Genomic DNA, 22,793 nt, shown 5'->3' with positions numbered 1-22,793 from the left:
AGTGAGGACAGCACTGCCGAAAAGGAGTTTTCCCCTTACAGTGATGTACAAACCTTCCCCACCAACCCGACGGTCAGACCCTCTTATAAATATATAAAAATATACATGGCATGAATTGCAAGGGCCGCCCAGGCCCCGGTGCAATACTCCCCCTTTGGGACAGGCTAGTTTCATTTACACTGCAGACGTTCAGGGAAAGTCGCCCGGCTCTCCCTGATGAGAAATGACAAACCCGCTAATAGGAAATGCTTTGCTTTCCAGCAAGTGAAAGGAATCCAAGCCGGACGGCCCCGATGAGCCCTGGTCGTCCAGCCATGAGCAGCCCCAGTTGCACAACAGATCATTCAAGGCTGAGCCATGTCCAAAGTGAGGAGATAAGGGGATCTATCACATTTAGTTGCGAAATCAGCAAAATCGGTTCAGAGACTGAGACTTAGGAGCAGCTGGGAGCGTAGAAGTAAAACAGACCTATTACAAAATACCCTTTGAGATCCTTTGCCAAACGTCTATTCACCTTTCCACAGTGCCAGCCTTTTTAATTAAAAAGGCAACAAATTCCGTTAATATGAACTGCTGCCTGTCACTAGAAGAAACATGTGTCTTGTGTTAGTTTCAGAAGGATTATATTGTCCCAAAATGCCTGCTTTTTATAGGCTTTAGCTTTATTAATACTATAAATGCAACAATTTCTATGAATTTAAATATCCACCACATTTTATTCAAAACGAGCAGCACACCTGGCTTTTAATAGCCGTGGACGCAAGGCACGGAGCGCAGTCCTGAGGAAATGCAGTGGCTCTGGGAGCTCTGCCCCGGCTTTGCTGGAGGCAGCGCTGCCCTTCTGCTCCCATCCTGTTGCCATTCCTGACTCCAGGGCATCCAGCTCCTTCTCTAAGGCAGCTCTAGACCGAAGCCAGGCTGCCCAGCCCATCACTTCTTTTCCACCCAGGGGTTTATGAGATTCCCCAAAGCCGCATCCCTCATCCCCGTGGTGCTTTGCACCCTCCCAAAGCTGTTCCCTGGGCTATGGCAGGATTTAACACAGGCAGGTCCGTTAGGGCTGGGGCAGCATCTACACTGTGTGGAAAGCAGCAGAGCCTTGTCGGGCTAATCTTGCTCATGCCAAGGCACCCCGAGTATCCACAGAGCATCTGGCAAGGGATGAGCTGGGCAGAGCTTCTGTCCTTCTGGGACTCAACCATGACTTCCAGCAAAGCTGGTTTTTTCAAAGAGCTCTTTGCTCTTTTCAGCAGCTAAAGAGTCACCACTTTATAGGGCATTTCCCCAAAGGGATGAACAGAGATGCTCCGTCACTAAGAAATGGAGGTTACAAATGTTGCCTGGGTTGGCAACCATCGGTCCTTTTGTGTCTAAACCCCATTCCCAGCGCTGACTGCAACAACAGGGCACGGCCAGCACGACTGTCCTCACCACTAAGGATGCCCAGCACCTAGAGCCTGGGAAAGGCTTGACACTTTGTGGGTAACAGCACATCTTTCTACAGGCCCACAAAGTGCCGGGTTCAAAGAGTTCATTTAGCTTGGTTTGCTTTCCAGTTTCCACTTCAGCCCTCTGAGCTGGGCTGGTTTCACACCCGGGCCCGCAGCAGGGCCTGTCGAGCAGCACTGGACACAAGGACGGGAGCAGAGGCGACCCAGATGCTCTGCACGTGTGGAATTATTGAGGCACCCAAAATGTCACTGGCAGGAGCACTGATCGGAACAACAGGCCGGTGTGGGAAGAGCTGTTTCATGTTGAAGGAACTGGATTTCTTCAGCAAACATCACATTCACTGACGGAATTTCTAAAGTAAATGGAGCCACTGCTCTGCTCCCTGTCCCGGGGCCCTGATCCATAGCCTGCCTCAGCCAATGGAAGACTTTCCATTGACTTAAAAATACTTTGGCTCAAATGGGAGGTAAGGAAACATTAGATTTTCTGCACAGAAAAATAATTAGAAAAAAATTTGTTGGCTAGAATTCTTATGGTCTTGCATGTTTGTGGATTTCTCTGGCCGGACACATGGTTACAAAGAAAGAATTAGGACTACACACATCCCTCCCTAAGGAATTAACTTCCCTCATTCCCATCTGACCAAACCACCAACCCCAACAAACATCTTGACACCAGACTCCTATTTAATCTGCAATGGAAATAAGGATAAAAGAGCCAGATTCCATTGTTACTTAAACAGGGGAGGGTGGACAGAGCATAAATCAGGGGCAAAATCTGCTCAGTTTGCTCCAGATAAATCCATGTTGCCCACAGAACCGTTTTAGCTGGGATGCATCTCGCCTAGGAGCGGATGCGGGGCGGCCGGCGCAGCATCCGGGGCCTGCGGCTCGTGGCTCCGGTTTGGCCACCGGCCCACTGGGTGACTCGGTCGCGTCACTTCTGTTACATCCACTCCGCAATTAGGCATTTCCTGGCAGTTCAGGTACTTCACAACTCGTGCTTTTCTCCCCTCCCGGCTCCTGAGCGGCCCGGAGCGAACCGTGGCGCAAAGCCAGCTCTGGAGGCGCTCCGCTTGGAAGCAAATTCTGCAAATCCAGAGTGTCTCCAAGCCTTTCCTAAAAACTCCTACTTCTGCTGACAGACGCTTTGCTCATGCCCAGTTTTACACCCACTTAATCTGCCTTTTTTTTTTTTTTGGCCATCTACTGGGAGAAATGGTCTCTCACCAAAAAAATCTTCATATATGATGAAATAGTGACCGTGCCGATAAAGCAGCCGTTAGTCACAGATCTGAGGTATCACTGATGGTTACTCACAGCGAGTCCATCCTTCCCTGCTAAGCTTCCCTGCTAAGGGTCCAGCTGAACCACTGTGTAATCAGTGCATCATCAGTGAGTTTAATTGTGGTTCACCTGCTTGGGCTAGAGCTGGATCCGCCCCAGTGTCCGCACGGCTAGGAAAGAACCAGATGTTTTTTCTCATCTTGGACTTTAGCAAATGGCAGTTAGTTTCGGGAGAAGGGTTAAACTGGATTGTATATCCTGAATCCTCCATCGCCTTGTGCCAGCGAGAAGCTGTGGTTAACTTTAATCCTTTAAATGTTCAAATGCAAATTCAGAAATCTGCATTAATATTTTTTTGCTGGCATGCCTAAAGGATTGTGAAACAGGAAATTAAGAGCACAATAACTTAAACAAAAGCTTATGAAGACATAATAACAGTGGGACGGATAATGAATCAGAGTGAAGATTGGGCTCTTCAAAGGAGCTTGTGAGAGCTGGTTACAAGTTCAATGGGATTTGGGGACCTACTGCCCCTTGGGTTTCGGGAAAATCCCTGCCTAAAGCAGTTGCTAACATTTTATTGCAAGTTATATCCACAAAGGAAAGGAATATAAACATTCTTAAAGGAATTAGCTTTGCTCTGACCTAGTGCTTTGCCTCAGCTAGAGCCTGTTGCATGCGATGCCTGGGGGTATTCCCGGAATCTCTTGTCCGCAGCAGAGGCTCTGATTTGTGCTGTAGGGCAGAGCAGAGATGGGCATTGCGAGCATGACAGAGAGATGCTACTGGGTGGTGGTTTCTTATCCCTAATACTGAGCTGCCGTCTCACAAAATGTGAGATGTGAAACATATCTGGGTTTTTTGATCTTGTGCATTTTGATTATGCATTGGCAATTGATCCCTGTTGTCATTCATCACGCTGAAATGTGGCATAAGTGTTGCTTATACATGATGGTCACCTTTCTAATTTACTTACAGGGATGTAGTAAGTGATAGATGTTATCATGAGGAACAGGTAGGATTACACTCATCCCAACAAGAACTAACAAGTCATAAGACCAAGACCATCTCTGCAGCAACGGATTAATCATCATTAGCTGCCTCTGATATATTTATAATTGGAAACAGGTCATTAGCTTTCCACCTTCAATCAGCAATGGGTTAACCAACCATTTTTATTGCTGAATTACACTTCAGGAGGCCTGAGTCTGATATGGCTTGCAATAACTCAGGGCATGCCAGAAGTGGCATCGCTCCAGCCACTGTGAACAGGGCTCTCCCAGCACGGCGACCAGGGCTCCTCTGCACACAGCGCATGCGGAGGATGTGATCCCACTGATATCCCACTAATAAAAATAAATAAAGCTCTTCCTAGCCAGTGAGCTAGCCTGGGCCCACAGGGGAATGAGCTCTGGAGTTACTAATGTCTCCCTTCTTCCCGGTGTCAGTCTCCGCCATCTGTAGCCGTCTGTGATTACGTCCGGGCCGGCGGAGCTGAGGAATTTTGGAGCCGTGTGTGTATGTGTGTGCGTCTGTGCGTGTGTGTGTCAGTCGCTGCCGGAAATTTGGCATCTGGAATCGATTGTGCCACAGTCATCCTGAGCCGAGCTGCAGGCCCGAGAGCGGCAGGCTGCACTGGTGCATTTCTTCCCTCTGCGTCTGTGGGATTATTAAAGCACAGAACAGACCCCCAAACCCCAACGTCCCTCATCCGCACAAGTTGGCTTCACATTCTTTGGTTTTAAGGGCCAAATTGTAACTCTTGCATGGGAGCTGGATAAACGTGCTTGGCAGGAAACTTCCCTCCTCCTGCTCTTTTAAAATGCACCCTCCGTTCCCAGGTGCACAGCACCCACAGAAACCAAGCTTGGAAGAGGTTGCATAGCCAGAGCTGCCACGGAGGGAAGCACGGTTGTGTTTCACCTCCTTGCACTGCTCAGACAGCCAAAAGGACTGCAGGGAAATGGAAAGCGACCCCTCCAGAAGCCCATATATGTCCCTGTGATACATGTCACCTCTCTGATGTCTACATCTTAATCCTGTTGAGTAGCTGGATACCCTCCAGGAGGCTTTGGCTGCCTCCAGAGCGCCACACAGTGCCACACAGTGCCACAGTGTCTCTTTGGGTTTGGGCCCCTTTTGAAAGGAGGGTTCCAGAAACACAGAGGTGGTGTCTTCCTTCCATGGTGGAAGAGCAGAGGTGGGAGCATCTCTCCAAGGTTTGCAGAGGCTGCAAATATGATGCATGAGGCTGTGGGCAGGTTGAGTGTCTGGTTTGGGTGCACACAGCAGGGTGGTGGGAGAGTAGCTGGAGCATCTCTGCTGCTGCCTTTGAAAATGCATTTCCTGACCTGGTGATTATCTTCAAGAATAATCAGAAAATAAGGATTATTGGTACATGTGAATTGCAGAGCCCTGTGGGCAAAGAGAGGTGGAGATTAGTCTGTCTCAGCAGGACACACAGAGAGACTTCTGCACCGTGATACATAGGGGAATAGGATGCAGATTGCACTGGGGAGCCCTTCTCTGCATGTCATTGCCATGGTGCTCTCAGACTGGGCAGGATGGAGTTCGCTATGGCTTTGCAGTATCTTTGAACAGAATAGTATATATGAAGCAGCGAAAAAGCTTTCACAGCCTGGTAGCTTGGTTAAGTTCCTTAGAGGTCATGCAGTTTTGTGGGTGCTAAAAACAGCAAGGCGCCTTCGTGGCACATGCTGCGAGGACCTATGGTGGCAGAAATTTGGGTGCTAGTAATTTATCCTATGGCACAGTCCTCTTCTAATTGGGTAACGCCACAACAAGAAGCGCAGTTAGTTGTTTTTATTCCGCTCTTAGAGTATTCCAAAGCCGCATTGCTCAGATGGTTAGAAATCCCCAGATTCCCAGCCCAGCCTGCTCAGTGGTCAGTTAACCTCAGTTGTTTCTGTGCCAGCACTGCTCTTAAATAGCTTTTTTCTCCCACAGGTGTTATTTCCCTGTATTTATAGAAAGCAATCGACTTCTGTTATCAGCTGTGTGGGCTGAAGATGTCACTTCTCAAAACTTGTCTTGGAGGAAGTCCCCTTGGGACCTGGGGATTCACTTTGTCCCTCTTCTGCGGCTGCTTCAGCATCTCCCTCTTCAACACAGAACTGGTGTTTTCTCATTACCCAGGGGAGGTTATTTAAATACCAATTCCCCGTTAATCACTGTGTTCTCCAATTTATCTGAACTTCCTGGTGAAACCTCATTGAAGGCTGTCCTGAAGTCTTGGTAGCTGAGGTCTACTGTGCTGGTCTTGCTTAGAAAATCACACACCAAGGAAAGATGTGAGTCACCTACAACACGGTGCACCCGACTGCAGGAGGAGAGCGAAGGGTGCCGGGGAGCCCAACACGTCCTCGTGTTCCTCATAGGTACGAGCCAAGGCCAGCTCACGTGCGCTCTCGTACGCTCCTCTGACGTACAGGCTAAGATGACTAATGAGCAGAAGGGAACTGCCCAGGTGCCAGCGCTGAATTCCACTCTTTTTCAGGAATGCGAGAAGGGGAAGGCAGTTCTCAAGTGAGGCCTGGATTTGGCTGGCCCGTCCATGGCTTTGCCATAGGAGTGTATCCAAACCCATGCTTTTTGTGGGTAAAACTGTGCTGCAGTTTACTGAGATAGATTAGCCAAAATTGAACATTGCAAATGCCATAAGAAACTGATAAAATTTTTCACTTTATTTCTTTCCAAGTTGGAGAGGTAAAATACTCCACATTGATTTAGCAATTCAAATATTTCTGAGCTATCAACCTCCCTGGTCCTGCCACGGAATTCATGCCAAGCTAAAGGCAGTAAGGGATCAGTTAGAGATGTTTAGACTGAAAAAACAAATAAACCCTGGTGTGTTCCGAAGAGGTGCAGATTTTCACTGAGTATGAATCTTGATGACATACATTCAGCAACAAATCTGTTATCTCCTCGCCTCAAAATCATGCCACAGATGCAAGTCGCAGAAAAACAGCTGCTGCAAAAGGGGATGTGTAAGTAGTTACCATCAAGAAATCCACAAATGTAAACAAATGTGAACTAGTATAGTGTCTCACTGCTCACCACAACAGAGAGCAAATCTGTTCTAGAAGGGAAATGATGCAAAGCACCAAATCAGGAACATGCTAGCAAGACCTCCCACAGAAACAAGAGGATTAGAAATTAGCAGTGAGAAAAGGGGAAGGTAGATGGCACGACTTGAGCTGCGTTCTCAGCTTGTGAGCCCGCACTGTTAGACGATGACAACATTTACTGAATCCATCAATTTTCACCGTTAGACGTGTGCACCTCTGTGGCTGGTACTTACAGCATCATTGCCACTCGCCTTTGCTTACCCCGGGCTGCTAGCCCAACACAAAGTGAAACTTCTGGAAATGGCCTTCTGCGCACTAGCATGGTTAGTTAGGGAGCTAGATCTGGAATTTAACAGCTTTTGGCTTTTAATTTGCCCACTGGGAACATTTTCTTGCAGTATTGCAATGTCTGTTGGGAGCGACGGTCTAAGAGGATGCTGCAAACCCAGGTTGGGTCTGGCAGGAGTTACTAAGTCACACGAGCTGCCATATAAACATGTGAGGAGGCCCCTCAAGCACACGGAAATCAGCCAGCCTACATCTACAGGCCCATTCTTTGAAAAACTTGAGTTGCCACAGCCAATATTAGCCAGATGCATGTCAATGGGAAAGAAAAGCCAGGGAATGAGCTCTTTGACACTGTACTTGATAGCTCATCAAAGTGGGTTAGGCACTGGGCTATAAATAAATTCATTATGAAGCATTATTCAATAGACAATGTATTCTGAGTCTTGGTTTTAAAATCTCAAAATGTAGCCAGCTATTTGTACTCTTGGCTTTTCGATTTCTTGTATTTACCTCAGCCCTTGCCTCTCCATAGACACTCCTGCTAAAAGGATACTACAGGGAATGCCCAGCTCCATTTCTGTTGTGGAAGTAAAGTCTCCAACTATCTAGGCTTGAATATTGGAGCCTTGGGGTTCGGAGCTCTGTGGAATAGTCTGTGGAATGATGATTTTGGCAGCTGCAATGTCCTCTTGGACTCTACAGTCTTGACTTCTTCCTCTTTAGAGAGGGCGGGAATTTGTCTCCCAGCCACCTCCTCGTTACGAACTGAGGAGCTTTCTCCACAAGTCTTTGTGGACTCAGGAAGTTTACAAACATGTGAAGAAGATGCCATATAACATTCTCTCCTGCCTCAATATTTACCACATAACTCTGTAATGCTCAGCACTTTGCAATATAAAAAGAAGAGCTTTTCAGACAAAAACCTCCCCAATCCCCTGAAGTGAAAATGGGAACATCATCTTCTGAAAGTCCATCCTCAGCAGCCAAACTCTGATCCAATGCAGATGTAGCTGAATATTGCGCATGGAGAAGATTATTGTTTTATATATCATTCCTCTTGCTTTATCATTCTCCGCATTTTTATGGGATAGCCATTTTTTGCTTCATGTCTGAATGTAAATACATATATAAACGAATGCTATTGTGCAAAGTCTGGCTTCTCATATCAACCCAGGCTTGGAAGTACAGCTTACTAAACTGCACACTTTTGAATTCAGAGTATTATACTATTTCCTAATAATAAAAGTATGCAGCCCAAGTTTATTGCTCTCCATTTAACAAAGGAAATCAATGTTTATTTTGTAAGTCTGAAAAGTACAAGCTCAATTAAAGAAATGACTGTTGAAACACTGACTCAGGAGCTTGTACACAGACTTAATAGCACAAGTGGGAGACCCTCCTGCCCCTGGAAGATTGATTGCACTGCCCATTGAGAATGAGGCCAAAATCTATTAAGTTCAACAGGAACAAGAAGAGGCTAAACTTCCAAAAGCTCAGCCTGCATCTCCAGACTAAGGATTGGCAAGAAATTTCCATCCTCTGCTGCTGCAGGATCCTGTCCTCCGCCGTGTAAACAGAATTGCTCTTTCCGCAGTGGCCCATACGTCTGAGGACTCCTTGCCACAGAGGGCAACCGGCTAGATCGGCATGTCTGGTGGTGCATTGCTCACGCCCTCCAGTAATTCCATTTTTTGGTATTAATTTTACTCTATTTGAAGAATGTCCAAGAGCAGAGAGTGGTCACCATTGAAAATGGCCAGTTTTGCTTTGGAACATTGGAAGGTGCAGTATTTCCCATTCAGAAGTATTGCAAGTTTCAGAAGTCTCTAATACTGTTCATTAAAATATGCCTGACAAATTTTAAAGGCCTAGCTCTAGGAGTCCTAAATCTGACTTTTAACTTCAGAAAAAACTCTTTTGCTGGGTCAGACTGTATAGTCTGTGAACATCATGGGTACAAAGTGTGACAAGTCTTTAGTTGTGAAATTTTCAGTGTGATTTAGGCACAGCCACTTTCACATAAAAAAGACATTAGGTAGCACCAAAAAAATGGTATTGGACTAGCCCACATTAACCATGAGGGCCAGTACCCTCCCCTGCGACAGATGACTTGCGTAATTTGTGTAATTTGATGGTAAAGCCTATTAAAACTACTCAGCATACTCTGTTTTTTCAATTTCATAGAGAGTGATGTCACTCCAAACAGAGTTATGATTAATGGAATATCATTCGTCCCACCCAATATGAAATGTCACACTGCTTCAGACTTTGCTTTTAGACTGAAAGCGCCTCTGTAAGAGCCTCCGCAGTGCTGATTCTGCCAGAGGGACAAGGCAGCTGGTCTTCACCTCCAAAGTTTCACATAACATAGTCGGGATGGTCTAAGCACATCTAGAGACTCTCAGGTGGTTGCAGCTGTGTAAATTATTCCTCACTCAATATCCTCAATCATTATATGCACAAGTTTTAGTGTTTTCTTTAAACAAAAACAGTTGAATTCAGTTTTGTCATGCAAAGTCATAGCTATAAAGAAAATTGAGACATTGGAAGAGCAAATCTATGAATTTGGGAATGTCTCATTTTGCGGAAAGTTGACTCCGTCATGTCTCATGCATGAAAGACTGTCTCATGAGTGATTGCTGTGGGAAGGATGCATGAACTCCGGACCAGGAATTTCCATGGGAACCTCAGAAGTTGAGATAGACTTGTTCACTGCTCAGCTTCATCATTTATTAATTCTCCCAAGCATGATAAAGTAAAAATATATGAAACAGAATAACACTCAGTAAAGCTTCCTTTAAATTAACCCAAACTGAAGGAGTGAGAGATGAAAAAGCAAAGGAGAAAGATGAAAAAAATGTATAGGAATGCACAAGAAAGGTGCTCTGACGACCAGGTGTCCACTTCGAGGGCCATGCAAATCAGCAGTGTATGTTTAAGATAACCTGTTGTGGTTATAATTTGACATGTTAAAGTCCCTTAAGAGGGTAACAGTAGTATTTCTGTCACCCAGTGAAATTTGTCCTCCACCATGATGCTAACGCCAGTAATTTAAAATAAATCAGCCTCTAAAACACTAGAGAAGGGGCCTTGAAGGTAGAAATTCCCCAAGAATTGGTATCGTTTGGGGATTTATTAAGACATAAAGACAAAAGGGCAAAAGACAGCGCAGGAATACAGAGAGCAAAATGTTCATGTCACACACTTCCTTCCCAGGTAAAATAGCTACAAGGACGGTTTGCTGAGGAGGCTGTGGGGCTCTAATCCCTCATGGAGGAAGAAATAGGATATGGCTGCAATGGGCACAAACGCCTTGTTAAAGAACAGACACGCACCAAGTTACTTATTGAAGTTGAATATTCTGTCACCAAATGTGGCAATTATTTCTTCACTACCCCGGTTTCTCTCTTCTCTTCCTCCAGGCAATACAGAGAACGTTTACATCCCTCCCAACCACGTGACAGTGACACAACAGAAATAAGAGAAATATCCTGCATTTGAGGATCTCATGCACTGAAGAAATGAAAAAAAAAAACAAATCAAGCAAGAAAGTGGAATCTGAAGAGGAGATCCAATGTCTTCATCTTTCCAGAAGCAGTTTATCGGTTTGGCCCTGTGTGGGGTAGCTTGGAGGTGCCGAGCTGGCAGGGTGAGGTGTCCCTCCGTAGGATGTCCCCACCAAAAGCACCTCACTGAATAAAGAGGCCTGAACTATGGCCGTAACCGCGGGCAGAGACACAGCAAAGATACAAAGTGAACCTTGAGGTTCATTGTCAAGAAATCCTCATTTCATAGGAGCAATGCTGCTCTTTTGAAGATGCACACTAGTCTCTGCTCACCTTCAGTCCCCATGTATCCTTAGCACAACCGCACAGGTATGAGTCTAAAAGCACTTTTATTCTTCAATAGGTTTAATCGATTTTTCCCTTAGAAAAGAGTGATTTTCCTAATCCTTCTCCTGCCTGCATAATGAAAAATACTGTAGTAAGGAGAGGAACGCAGCAGCAGCTCCTGCTTATAATTAAAACCACATTGTGGCAGAGCCCTGAGGACTGGCTGGGGGGAGTGGAGGCAAGGGGGGTTCTCTGGCTCTGCTCACAAGTATGATTCAATAAGTCATTTCCAGGGTAAACATATAAATCTGTCCTTCTTGAACAGAATCCAAGCAATCAGAAGTATATCCCTTGCTTATTTCTTCTTTCTTTCTTTTTTTTCAAAATGTCTCTGCTGCTACTGAGGAAAGAAAAGGAGCAGATAAAAACAAACACACTTTGGTGGAAGTCGAAAAAGAAAACATTCAGCCTGGATGTTGAGCTATCCACAGAGTCACTCTGCTTGGAAGCTGAAGCCCTGGCTGCTGATGCTGCTGATAAGGGCCCTACCTCACTAGTGGCGTCATGCATGCACTGGTGTTGTTCAGGCTGCTGGGACTAATGGATGCCCTAGAGAACAGAAAAAAACAGATGGGAAAGAAGAAGAAAAATCAACAATCTTCTCCTACAGCAAGCATAGTTTAGCTAATTTGCAAGTCTGGATTTGTACAGAAAGCAGAACTTATATCACATCCTGTTTCCATCAGTGAATCTTGCTGGGACAGTTGAAGACAGGCTCAGTAGGATGTTGTAGATCACGAAGAAAGTTCTTTTTGTGAGGGTTGAAGTTACTGCGCGAACTGTGTTATCAGTTTAAAAACAAAAAACAAAACCAAAACAACAACGCCGATAACTTCACATTGCAAATGAAGGCCATTGCACTGTCATAATGCAGGGTCCCACCCCCAAAATCTAGCTCTGGATAGAACAATTCAGTCTTAACCTTTTCCAAATTGTGTTATTCAATGCTTTTACTTGCAAGGACATCGTTCAAATACAAGGCTGGATCTAAGCTACTAATGTGACATGATGCTGCTCATGAGACGCTCAGGAGTTAAAACTCCCAAGTTGTTGTGGCACAAGGCATCACAATACCGAGCAAATTAGGACTTTTAATGGATCTGGATTTCTGTGACTTTCCTGAGTTTACATAAAAAATCCATGGTGGAGCATGAGATTAAAATAGGATCTGCTAAATCCCATGATCAACATCTAGACCCTGAACCACCTTCTTCTGGTCTAAGTGATACTTCAGAGCTGAAGGCAAATGCCACAAACCCAAGCTTGTAGAGCACACCTTTGAGACCCTTCCAAGTGGAAGCAGACGCGATAGGTGATTCGTGTGCCCTAAGAGGTACGTTCTGTTTCGCAGCACTTTCTGAAGGTCAGGAAATTGGCTGCTTAGAGGCCATTCATAACCAACAATTCACAGGCTGGAAGCTTCAGCATTTTGGCTAGTAGTATCTGTGGACTGTGCTTCAAAGGAAAGTCGGGGGGGTGTTATTGCAAAATTAGATGCCTAGTTTACATCCATGGATACTTATTGTCCATTATTGCAAATTGCTGTTTTCTTTCCTGCAAGAGTGACTGCTGAAACACTGCATCCAGCTGCTAACAGCTGGGGTGGTGGGGAATATAATGCATGTGCTAAGCCAGTTTCTTGGAAACTGTTTACATACCTAAACAGAGTCTTTAGAGGAGAACCATTTTCAATGAAGATAACTTCTTTTGCTACATTTTTCTCCCAAAGGTGGTCTTCTGGAGTCCCACTCTGTGTGGCGTCTTGCAAACAGCAAGGATACTGCTTTACCACAAAAAATCTGGCAAAAATGTTCTGTGGGCTTAGTTTCATTTTGTGTAGTAGAGAATGAAACAGACTGGCTTCTTTCTTTTCCTGAATTAAAATAAGGAAAACTCAGAGGAATCTAACTCTTTTCATATACATGACCAGAGCTGAATGAACACAACAATATTTGATCAAATGCTGCATCAAATAGATGGGATGAATTCACTCAGTTGCTCTCAGCACGAATAAAACCACTCATCTGCTGAGTATTGGAATGGCTGAGCATTGATTTCTGGAAAAGTTTATGACTCCTTAAAGTAGTACAAAATTTACACAGGAGAAGGTATATTTTACTGTTTCTGCATTCTACCATTTTGAAATTTATTCAAAAGGCATCGCACAAAGCCATGTGCTACAAATATTGTACAGCAAGTAGTGGAAAGAAACATTCTTAAAGATGCAGAAGCTGAAGTTTCTTTGCATGATAACAGGATTTCTCATAACTATGTCCATATAAAAAATAATCAACTTGCAAGCAATTCTTCAATAAAAGAGAGAAAATAGAATTAATATCTATGGATAGTGCATTTTGTATCTAACAATCCTACCAGTACTATTAAAGTTTGGGTATCTCAGGATAACTAATTTGTTGCTGAAAGAATGTCCATCTGTGTAACATGCTTTGTGAAATCTAAGCCAAATTTGGTAGAAAGGATAGAAAGGATTTGTATTTTTGCATGCAATAAGAGGATGCATTTCCTGCTCATTTTGCAGACATGCCTTTAAATTTTCTGCTCAGTGAATGGAGCTCACATTTGTCAGAAAGAGACATTATTGAAATCTTCCCTAAGTTGTCACTAAAATAAGAAACAAAAACTATTTATTGAGGGTGATCTTTTAATAAAAGGGGAAACAGAACCCAAATGCAACTTGCTCAGGGAATAGTATTTAGTTCTTTCTAATCAAGAGATTACCAAAGAAGGGAAGTTTTTACTGCATTTTTCTGATTCATTAGCAACACATAACACAGGACAGTAAGAAAGGGTAAAGAGGAGAGAGGTACTGGAATTCTTTCTTTATTTTTGTTGGCTGTAATAAAAGCATTCACTGTCCCTTCAAATATGTTTTCTCATGCTCTGAGTAGCAGAACAATTCAAGAATAAGAACTGCAAGGTAAGAAGAGTGAGATTCTTTACAAGCTAAAATCACAAAGGATGGGTCTAACTGTCTAAGTCATCTGGGAGATCTTTTTTAAGGAAAAGTGAAATAGTTCATTGCCTTTTTTCCCAGTTTTGAGCTGAGATGGACTTATGGCTGGGACAGAGATACCACAGGGACTATGCACTCAGCATGATGAACTGCCTTGGCTTTCCTCGGTGCCTTTGGAAAGTCCTTTATCCTATAACCAGGGATAAGAACATTCTTAGTATATTTTATCTCCTCTGCAGATGCTGACCCTGTTAAAACCGTTGATTTGCAGGTGCTGTGAATAATCCCTCCTACGCTGAAAACCATGTGTGCAGATCTGAGACCATAACCTGTAAGATACGGTCCACGTCCCAAACTGCAAATCGCACACACTGCCCTCCAGGCCTAAAGGCTTTCCCTGTGAGGAATTTTCCAGGCAGCTGATTGCCCAGCTATGGAAGATGGATAGGCAGGAGTCCAAACGGACACACATGTACTGGATGCAAATTAGCAGTGGGAAAGGACTCTCTAAAGTCAGTAATTAGGCTTGGGTAAGGTGGGTGACCACCTGGCCATGAGCTGATAAGAAGCAATAAAACCCAAGAAACCAGCAGTCTGAACAAGAAAGGGAAAAAAAATCGGCCTCATCTTCATTCTCACTTGGTGATACTGAAAATAACCCTGGGGCCAGGCCCTGGTAGCCACAAGGCCAAGACAGACAGTTGTTGCAGCAGGGAACAGCATAACCCAACACTGGTCTTGGGCCTTTCCATGAGAGATGCTCCTTTTTGAGCCAGTTTACAGAGAGGTGCAGTTTTCAGAGAGCCTGATTAACGCAGTGTTCACAAATATACCTCACGCTCCTAAAAACTCACCTTTCATCCTAAACACTAAGCAATTTGGACGGAAAATGGAATTAAGGTTTCCAAAACACCTGGGTGTTTGACTTGTTCTTGAGAAGGTTATTCTCTGTATCTGTAGGTTAACCCATCTGCTCTTGGTGTAGAGGAGGAGAATTCCTCTGCTGTGCGGCTGAACTTCTGTTATTACGGGGTGAACCTTAGCTATATTCAAGGGCTCTCGTCTTCATCCCCTCTAATCTAATCTGCCCCTGCCTGGATATGCTTATGGAGGAGTGATTTTTGCATAAGTGCATCTGACAAAATGTAAGAAGGAAGCCTGATTTATTTCAGTATCAGCAGCCAAGTGGGGACCTGCAAGGTTCAAGACATCCAGTAAAATGTGGTTCATTTCATTAATAGAGTAACGTGAGGCATAACAAGATTGTTTCTTGGAACTTCACAGTCTGTAAACTAAGGGAAATAATTTTTATTACCTTTCATGCAACTTGATAGGAGCTCCGTCCCTAGGAGGAAAGACATGCTCTGAGCAGTGTTTTTCACAGCTTACCTGGAAAAAAAAATATGCAGGTAGGCTGTAACAATCTCATTAGAAGCTATTTAGGCATTAGTGGACATTTCTATCTTGAAACAGTTCATAAGCTCTGTGTTCAATACAAGTTTTTGAGCTTTTAAATGTCTGTCTCAAAGTCTATCTTTTTAAATGAAAGGACGAAAGAAGTGAGAGAACCTGCAGTTTAAAAACTTTATATAAAAGTTTGCTCGGAGAGAGGAGTAGGTAGATCTGCAGTGTATCTATTCTCCTTGTCCCTCTTTTATTAGTACATTGAAATTGCTATAATAATTCAGTTGACTAAACAGTTTGCATTACTTAAAGGTTTGCAAATGAATCTAGGGCTTTCTGAGGAAGAAACTGCACTTAGGGACAGTTTTCTAAGTCAGGGGTATTAGATATAGCTTCAGTTGCCTAAGGATGACTCTCCCACTGCGTATCTGACTCTGCAGTCAGTGTGGAGGAGCTGTGTTTACTGCACTGAATGCAGAAAACATTCACTTCAGCTCTACATGTTCAAAGAAAGTTCATGCAGAAGCTGCTCTGCAGAAGCAATAGCAGAGGCAAAAGATAAATGTCATCCCCCACTGCACAAGAGCATCAGGCATGTGGGATCAGACAGGCGTTCCTGTCCCCAAGAGAAGCTGATAAAAGCCCTGGTGGTACCTGCTTTGCCATCAGCTGACTCTAATTTACGATTAGCTTTTGCTAAAAACAGTGAAGATGGAACTATGTTACCTGTTGCCCCAAGCAAGCAGAATAGTACTGCTGTCTTCTGTAAAGTTAAACGTATCAAGTTCTGCACTGAGCGTGATGAGCTTCTCTAACTCATGTCAGTAAACCCGCAAATGTTGGGCTGTAGACACACACGTACCTGTATAATATTTTGTTGTCCTTCATACAGCTGTGCTTGGTTGTTGACTACATGAATTGGGAGAAAGCAGCTGATTTTGCAGGCCAGAAGTCTGGAATTTATTAGCGGAAATTTTCAGACTCTCCCCACGAGTTGGCTTAGCTGCCAGAAGTCAAAGCAAACAGAGCTGAAAACTCATAGTGAGGGGTGTGAAAGAGTTTTTGCTCTTTAACCAAAAAAATGAATCGACAGAAAAGTCAAACAGTTTTATTTTTTTTCCCCCGGTTTGCTTCATCTGTAAGAGAAAACGTTTACTGAGAATCTTAAGAGCTTCTCTAAAATACAAATTTATTTAGAGAACATCAACAGGGTACTTGCTACTAGAGACTGTAGTTGCACTAACCTCTTAAAGGAAAGGGGAGGAGGCAGGAGAAGTGATGTTAATTTATTCACCGAAGAGTTCAAACTATGTACTTTACCCTACAAGGATCTCTTTCTCCTACCAAAAAAACATTCTGGAACCCTGTATAGAAATCAAAACAACCCAGTGAATGTTAACCTGTGATACGGTGATTTGAGATGGGAGCAAAGTTCTTCATTTATGTGTTCTGGCATGTGGTGCTGTGTCTCAGAAAGGCTGAGTTTTCTGCTTGGCCTTTTTATCGGAGGAGTTTGTTCTCTAAGTCCTTAGAAAGAGTAAATTGCAGCTTCACTAATGCAGCCACCTAGAAGAACTTGGAGGTGGAATTACTTGTGGAGAGGAGGGATAAGTTATTCCCAGCAGAGAAAGCACATGAATCCCACAGGGCACCAGCCAGGTCCTGCCCTGAGCCTTCCCTGCTCAGGGCCTCGTCTCTATTTCATTCACACTGTGAATTTTCCACCCATTCCCTATGTTTCACGACCTGCTCCAGAGTTGTGGTCCCCTCAGGAGCAGGGGGGCAACAGCATTTTCCTCTTCGCTTGCCACATCATTTCTGGATATTTGGCAAGCTGTTCTCCTTGAGGTCCAGTGCCCCCAGCCTTCCTCCCACACTGTTATTTCTTTGCACAACAAATATCCATATTCCCCAAAGCGCTTCCCTATCTTGTTACACTCCCGGATCCTTCGCCCTGGGAGAGGCTGGGCTCTGGTGCAGAGCCAACAGCTTTCTGACAAGCACAAAGCAGAAGAGCACAAAGGCAAATGACTTGGAGAGTTTCCCGTTCGATAAGTGAAGGGGAGGCAAACAGAGAAAAAACGTGTGTGTGAAACCTCTATTTCTAAAATCCTTAGTGCAGGCTGTGGTTCTGATACAAAGGGTGATTCAGTGAGAGTCGGGCTGCTCTGAACACTGAAGTGGTTTATACACACCTACAGTTCTCGAAATCCTTTAAGCCTTGTGTAAATACAGACTGACAAAACTACCTTGTCTGGGACTTTAGAAGTGTTAGGTAAACTGGAACCAGGAGAGTTGGATGGTTTAAAAAATCCCTGTTTCTGCTTCTCCCTCTTCGTCCCCTTGAACGAAGGATTTCCAAGCCAAGTTAGGGCTTACCCCCCTGCAGAGGCTCGGAGGGCAGCGTGTCCTGGCTCCTCGAGGTGACCTGGTGTCACAAAAAGCTGAGCCCGGACAGCACGGGGGCTCCTGCAAACCGGAGCGATGGGCTGCGCCCTGGGCAGCCCTCATTTCCAATCTGTGCTGCGAAGCAGGGGATGCAGCTTGCTGCTTCAGTTAACATGCGGGAAGCCAGCAAACCACAAGCCCCAAAAAGGCATTTTTTTTGATGATTTTTTTCTTTTCCTGTAAACCAGGACATGTCACCGTGGCTCATGAAGGCAGCAGCTCGCAAGTTCATCAGCTCTGGGCTCCTGGCGCTCGCTTGCCGTGTGAACCGAGAGCCTCCGCGAGGAGCGGAGCTGTCACTCCCTGCAAAGGTCATTCCAGCCACCATCGCGTCCTCCTTCGGTTACAGCAAGTGATTCGGAAGATATGTGAGACAAAACGGGATGCCTACTGAAAAGGTGTTAGTGAATGTATGATGTTTTCAGCACTTCCAGGTTAAACCTGCATTCATTTAGGCTGCTTAGAAATAATCTCATTTTTTTCATGCGAGGTGGGTTTATGCATGCACGTATCTGGTTCAACATCAGCCATTCACACTTTAACACCAATCTGTGTCGAGTAAGCTTGGTCTAATCAAACCATATTATAACGTTGCACCGGTGTGTGCATTTCTGTGGCGAGATCTCCCTTCACACGGGCAGGATTTTGGTAGCACACGAAGCCAGCGAAGACTTGGGACCATCCAGTCTGACCTACTGCACAACCCGGTGGCAACTGCCTCCCGCAGAGCCGTGTTCCGCAGCACGAGGGCTCACGGGGCGCGGAGGAGCCTGTGCTCGCAGCTGTACAAATACGGGGTTTAGCTGTTTTGGTTTCCAGTTTGCCAGGGAGCTTGGGTCAACGGAAGTGAAAACTGTCTGGGTTGCTGGCAAAAGGCTGCCTAACAAAAAGCTTTTGGATTCGACTTGAAATGTTATGACGGGGATGAATAACTTTTCAAGAGTGCCAAACATTGGATTTTAAAATCAACTAAGTAACAAAGATCCGGAAAACATGAATATATTCTATTTATTTATTCCTGATAACCCTCATCCTATATTCTCCCCAAAATGTGATTCTGGTTGCAGTGATTACCTTTAAATTACACAAGCAATAGTAAGTGTTGAAGCAGTTCACATCCTCAGTTTCAGAACGAGAATTTAAGTAGCAGAGTTAAAGGTGAAAATACTTCTTTATTTAATCAAAGAAGGTGCTCAGGGAAAAAATCTTCCAGGGGGAAAATAAACCACCAATACCCCATCCCACAATACATGCAGTGAACAACTTAATGTCTTATATTATTTCTGGTACTTCCTAAGCTCTTAGACAATTAAACCGTACAGCAATTGTACTAGTTTTGCATATGGTTGGTGATTCAAAAGTTTCTCTTGAAATCCTGTGTGTAAAATGTCTTTATTTCTACCAATGCAAACGTGTCCAAACCTGATTTAGCAACTGTCAGATTATGATAGATCTCATAACCCCAGTAACCTATGAACAGCGGTATAAGGGGGTCACTGATCAGCAGGCTAAGAAAATGGATGTTTTTGTTTAAATGGATTAAACTGAATTAAACTGAATTAAACTGCTAAAACAACAAGTTTGTAAGCAGTTATAAAAACAGCTTAAAGTGTAGGTGTCATTGGTGCCAAGCATAAAAAAACCCCACAGAAATAGGGGGTAACAATAGGCATTAGTGTAATGGCTACAAATCCAAGACTGGTAGGTGTAAAATTAATATTTGAGAGTGTGCTGGGCAGATGCTATCTCTGAATTACATTGTACCCTGGATCTGCTCTCCTCTCATTTATTTTAACCACCAAGGAGAGGAATAGAGGTAGCTTTAGCTGTGTCAGATTTTCATACCTATCTTGATTGTAGGAAGAAATGATAGGGGCAGTGGAACTGAATATGTGAGAGAAGCCAGATGCATCGTATTTGGACTGTTTTCACAAATTTGGATTTGTTTCCTTGTAGTTGAGAACTGCAGCTGCTCACGGGGTCTGCAGTGGAACATTTTGTATCCCCAACGCCCTGGTCCCTTTCAGCTCTTTCAGTTGCCTCTGCAGCAGCATCTTGCTGCCCATGGTGGCAAAGGCGGTACTGGGGCGTGCGAGGGGTTGAGAAATTGGACCTTTTTTGGCAGTCCTTTGCTTTGCTCCTGTTTCTTGGGAAATGCTAGCATGTGTTCTGGAGAACAGCAGGTTTTGATTTGCAAAATCAGAAGCTTCTTGCCAGAGAACTGTCTAAAGGGCAAGCCAGAGGGCAGCCAGCAGCAAAACTATTTTCTAGCTTCAAAGGTGTTCCTTTCAAAGGCCAGTTTAAATCCCTGAAATATTAAAGCTGAGAAAACAAATCAGGAGGGGAATGGAATGAAATTATTCTCACCAAAATAGCAAGCCAGGTTTATATGTGCAGAAGTGAAAATTAACGTGAGCTGACCAGAGCAGTGCAGCAATTGCTCTGGGGTGCTCACAAGTGCGGAGCTGCCACCCTCGCACGGTGGCTGCTGCCACGAGGGCTCTTTGGGAGTGTTATTTTTACACCAAATCTCAGTAAACTGCCCAACGTTTAAAATGCAATGCTGCAGATGGATTTGATTTTAAATGTGCCTCAGTTTTCTTTTTTAAAGTATTGCAAAGCTGGTTACTTAGCCTATTTGGTTTTACATTACACATGCTCATTAGGAACATTCTGTTGAAAAGCCATCACTGAATTAAATCCTGGTTACTTTATTCTAGATCCTAGGTGAAATGCGAAGACATATTTATGCAAAACTTTTGATACACAAATCAGTGCTTTGATTATGATGAATGATGACGCTTCCCTTCTTGCACAAGAAAAGCTGTTAATTACTATTGCGTACTCTTAAATAGAAAATATTGACTCCCCATTTCCAAGCAAGGCCTAGGCAAATTGCCAGCGCTTCCTTCCTTTGAACTCCTCAGCCCGCTGCCTGCAGAGCAGAAGGAAGGTATCGCTGTTCTCATCTCAAAGTCAGGAGTTAATTTTCTTCTAAACTCTCCGTGGTGCTGAGGTGGATGCTGAGGAGCCAGCAGCCTTTTGTACTGAGCTGTGTCCTGTCCTGAAGCCACTTGTAAATACAATTACTCTCTAATACACTTCCAAAAGCGGTAATAAAAAGCCAAATGGCAACAGAGACAGATGAGTCCGATATCATGAGTCAACACTTCCCCAAAAAGGACATGATAACCGCTAATTAATGCAGTTCATACTTCCAGCTGGGTCTCCTTTTTCCAATTTTCACCATGGGAATGTCACATGAAATATGAAATGTCTTACTCGAATGAAGTTTTGGATTCTGACTCGTGATCTTTGGCAGTTCATGCAACAATTTGAGATTGATAAGTGTTTAAGGTAATGCACTGGCAGCTGAGAAGATGGGCTGCCTCTAATGTTCCGGCTGCTACAAAGGTGGTAATTCGAGCAGTGTGAGGGGGGACACAGCTGAAAGTGGTGACATATTGTAACTTTTCTATCTTTGTCCTTACAGAGCTTTTGTAGCCTCCAAACATATTATCTTAACAAAGATCATTAGTTTTATATGATTGTTAAAAAAAACAATGCCCTAAAACCTCAATCTCTAAAACTGATGTCGCAGAGGGACCAACAAGACCCAGCTATCATCTTTACTACTTAAATTCCATATTAATAGCAATACTGCTAAACCTCGCTGAAATCAGATACCTTCCCCTCCCCTTGGGCTGAGCAGGGGAAACACATAATCAAGGATTGCTTCAGAGGCAGCACAATGAAGTCTACATGGACAAAACAAACTGGAATAGAGCGGCGAAATGACTTGCCCGACGTCACGCAGCAATCAGTGATAAAGCTGGGGCTGCAGCACAGGGGCAAATCACAGACCTGTCTGATCTTGTTTTGGGGAGAAAAAACACACAAAAGAGCTTTTTTGTGCTGGGTATGGTGTGCAGGGTTCTCCAGCACGAGCAGCATAAAATACACAACTATTCCTTCTCAAACTATTTTAAAGCGGTTTCCAGCTATGAAAGATTTTTATTTTCTAAATTTGGTGTCTTCAAAGTATTTTAAGTCTAGATTTTTGAACTAAAATTGAGATGTATGTGCCCATTCTTCAAGTGACACAGTTGTTTACACAAAAAATTGGGGTTTTGGGTTATTTTTTGGTGTTGAGGTTCTAATCTTTTTCTTAAATCAACTTTAGCATTAAAAAAGTTTCATGCAGTCACTCCTTTAAGTTCAGGCAAAAAAAAAAAAAACAAACTACAAAAATAAATGCAAGAGAAAACAAGCACTTATGTTGTAGTTCAAATAAAATGCTTTGCCCTTGAATGCCAATATCCCTATGTAAGGAGTAACTTGGGCTACAGGTACATAGTAGTTTGATACTTTTAAATAAGGAAATTAAAAAGTAATAGAAACTATGTAAAACACTGAAATGTCATGAAACTTGAAAAAATAATAAAAATTGTTCATTCAAACAGCGCCCTTAGCCGCTTTGGCAAGTGAGCGCACAGCCGTCCTGCGCGTGTTCCCCAGCAATACGCCGGGAGGTCCTTGCTCCAAGAGCCACCATTTCCATTCCTTTTGCCCAGACAAGATTTCCAGAGATAGAAGATCAAAAGTTCCTTTAAAAGCAGATAAAGCGAGAGCCTCTCCCAAAACAAGGAATGGTCTGAGGAATAAATGGATGGCGGCTGCTGGAGCGGGTCTGTTGTGTCTTTCTTGCAAAATGGAGGCTGGAGAGCGGTGGCAAGAGGGGCCGCAGTGGCTGCCCAGGAGGAAAAACTGCTCCCTTGGAGGGAATATGATGGCCACCCTCCACCACAGCTCACCAGCCGTATTCGCTTTGTCCCCGGGGGACTTCGAAAACGCTCTTGCCCCAGTGTTTTAAACACTCGTGGCCAAAAGCGCGGGATGGCGGCAGCCTGCCCCACGGCGAGGCTCCCTGCGGGGCAGCCATGGCGCCGGCCGGGGGCTT

This window comes from Tinamus guttatus, unplaced genomic scaffold (genome assembly GCF_059628265.1).
Source record: "Tinamus guttatus ecotype Peru unplaced genomic scaffold, ASM5962826v1 Tinamus_guttatus_pri_ptg000710l, whole genome shotgun sequence".
NCBI classification, from domain to species: domain Eukaryota; kingdom Metazoa; phylum Chordata; class Aves; order Tinamiformes; family Tinamidae; genus Tinamus; species Tinamus guttatus.
Note: the sequence above shows the minus strand (reverse complement) of the source record.